The sequence below is a fragment of the Epinephelus fuscoguttatus genome, linkage group LG13 (assembly GCF_011397635.1).
Source record: "Epinephelus fuscoguttatus linkage group LG13, E.fuscoguttatus.final_Chr_v1".
NCBI lineage: Eukaryota > Metazoa > Chordata > Actinopteri > Perciformes > Serranidae > Epinephelus > Epinephelus fuscoguttatus.
The window spans coordinates 9,514,388-9,517,883 of record NC_064764.1 but is presented as its reverse complement, the minus strand read 5'-3'; positions in this window follow the sequence as shown (position 1 = coordinate 9,517,883).

The window sequence follows — 3,496 nt, the reverse complement described above, 5'->3', positions numbered from 1 at the left end:
ACACTGGGGTTTTGAGTTAGGAGGAAGGAAATTTGTGCAGGCGAGTGTGTCTAGCACTACCACTCTACTCTGACAGCTTTGAAGCTTATCGAGTGAGTAACCTCAAGAAGAGGTGTTAGTTTTAGATGTTGACATGGGAGAATCTGTCAAGAGCTCCTCTGACTACATATATAGCTGGTGAAAAGATTGAGCTGTAACAGAAAAAAATGGTAAATGGCTATTTTGTCAATACCAGTACCACTTTCTTTTTAAAGGAATAGTTTGATATTTTGGTAGATACACCGTAGACTTTATATATAGATAGACGCCACATCTCCACTTACTCCCACTGTACAAAAATGAAGCCAAAATTTATCCCGGATATGGCTGTGGCCACCTTGCACTGGTGACGTCATTTAGAGCCAGAGTCTGCACAGTAGAGATCTTCACTGCGTCATGTTCCTACCCATACAACCGTCCAACCAATCACTACCAGCACCACTGATTGCAAGCACACCAATATCCATATCTGTCAATAATGACATCAAACCCTATAGCATCAAATAACTAATTAAAACCAAACTCATTAGAACAACGACCAATTGAACAAACATCAGAGGGATAAAAACTACCTCAAATGTCAGAAACCATCTTTAGGAAATATTTATTTGACCTGTACTTTGAGTTTTTAGTTTGGCGCGTGACCCATTTGCTAACATGTGGTGGGTTGAGTTTATAACCTATACTGCAACCAGCCACCAGAGGGCGATCGAGATGTTTTGGCTTCACTTTTGGGGAGCCGTCATGTCATCCATCTTTATTATACAGTCCATAGAAAACATGCTTATTTGCATCCTTGCAAGAGTTAGATGAGAAGAAAGATACCACTCTAGTGTCTTTGTGTCAAGTATGAAGCAACAGACAGTTATCTAAATTAGAGGAGCTCTATGTGAAATTCAGAGCGTATGAGTTGTCTGGAAACAATTCTTAATGTGGAGGTGGCTGTGCTGGCCGATAGCAGCTAACAGTGCTAACTCCATGAAAACACTAAAAAACAACAACAGTGCTGACAGAGCTAACGGTGTTAACCAGGGGGCAATTTTGCATTTCCTGGGACAGCAAAGGAATGACTCGCCCTGCTCTCCCTCCGACTATTGCTCTTTGTCTTTGTTGGTTGGGTTGGTTAGGTTTAGGCAAGAGGAGTTAATTAGAGATTGGTTAGGGTAAAAATGTCAGCGTAAGCCAATCAGAGGTAGAGTAAGGCAGTGTAGGGCATTATTTCAGTATACTAGGAAACACAAATTCGCAACTAAGGGGAATTGGATAATGGTGCAAGCTTCCGTGATGACGCTGTCCTGATATCAGCTGTGACTGCTGAATGAGCACAATGCAAAGTGGTGGCGATGAGCTAGCCTGCAGGATGCGCTAACATATACATGCTGCCGAACCGGTTTACCACAACAAACCACAAAGAAGCTCGGATTGCAACACACACAAAGGTAGAATGACTTCATTCTCTGCTCAGGATGCCATTACTCTACTATATCGTCACAAAGTAAATAGTGGTTTGCTGCTATATTAATGCTCTAAACGTCACATTCAAAACCATCAAGACGAGAAATATACCGAAACCATAGACTGTATAAAATATGACATAGCTACCGTTGCGTCACCCATTGGTTTGTGGGCTGCCATTTTGAAGCCTCAAGTTTGGCATTTTGGCCATCGCCATGTTATGTTTTTTTGGAGCCAGAAGTGACCATATTTGGCCGAGAGGGTGGAGCTGTGGTGGAGCAAGGAGTGGATCTGAGTGAGAACCTGAGGTGACACGGCCTGGCACTCAAATCAGTCTCGCCCTTAGTTCTGCATAACTTTAAGTCTTAAAAAGATGTAAATGGGTGGGGTATATAAATATTGTAAAGTGACTCACTCCAACTGTAAAGGTCCATGGGGACTGACTTCCTTTTGGAGCCAACCTCAAGAGGCCATTTGAGGAAGATATTTGAGGCTTCATTTTTCGGCCGTAGTTGCTGTTTCCCCCAAGCAGCAACTATGGCTGCTTGGGGAAAACAGCTTGCCTGCCTTTGTCCGAAGCAAAGAAAATCTACCCACCAGCACCTCTTAAGATTCTTCCCTCTGCCTACAATCACCTCAGTGAACACTGTAATAACAACACAATAACAACACCATTTTAAAAATAGATACTTTTGTCAGTGTGGTTTGGATCTGAGGAGGACTGTGGACTCTGCCAACATATTTTAACACTGTGATCCAAGGTGTGTCTTTTCTGTGTGTGCACGCAAGTAGGTGCAGACAGCCTAATCTCAGTTTAAGGGTGTAAATTCTTTATTGATCTTAGATGGGATGGTGGCTGACCAAGCCTTTGCCATATCTGGCAGAATCCAATAAAACTCAGGTGTGGGCTTGAATACTTCCAATAGTCCACAGTGGTCAAATAGATTCTTGTCATAGTTGTAATGCTGTGAGTTTTCTGCAAAGGAATCAATCACACAGATAAACACACATGCTTCTCTCCCTACATGAGAATGCACAGACATCCAGGCACTCCTGTTGCAACACACTGACACCTACCACATAGTATACTTTTGATTTTAACATACAGTATGTTGGATAGTTGAATGTGGAGGCTCTTGTACAACCTCAAAAACTTGTACAAATGTGCATAGGAGGAAACTGAAAAATGTTATTAAGCAAACAGCATTTTGGTTGTGAGACCTTAATCAGGTTAGGTAAAAGATGTTATTTGTTCTTTTACTTTTACTCTCTTATGCAGGAATTTTCTTTTCCTCAAAACATGTTAGATAGAAAGAGTGATTGTGTTGCTGTGAATGAAATATTTACAGTGATGGTGACAAAGAGGCAGATTGAGAGGGGCCGGGGCATCATACCAGGGCACAGATGAGCTCATTGTTGAAACAGAGATTTCCACATTTCCATGTAAGTGTGCCCCATGCCATGACACAGAGCTCCAAAACAAGGGGGGGGGGGACAGGAAAAGGATGCTCACAGGGCACCCACACCCAATCCTACACCAACATAAACACATACAACAGACTTTGACATAAAGAAAATACGGTGTGTGATTTATCCACAGCAGATCTGTGGAAACACAAGAAATGCTGCCCTTCAATTTGGATTGTAGTTTTATCATCACTTTATTGTGCATTCCAGCGCAGTCCAGTACAATTTGATACAATGCAACAACACAGCAGCAGGTGCAGTAAACAAAAGTAACCTTCACACATATTTTGAAAACGCAGCCAGGCATGCACAGAGTGGAATGGTTGCTGGCAGTCACATGAAAACACAAAGCAGGCGAGCATACAAGGAAGGACACACACACACCAGCTCTACCTCTGCTCTGTCAATAGGGATAGGCCTGCACGGTCTCCACAGCAACCACGCCCCTCCCTTTGGTTTGCAGGGGAGGTGTTTTGAAAGTTCACAGCGTGTTTGTGCGTGTGTGTGTGGATAGAAAGATAGAAAGGGGCGTGGA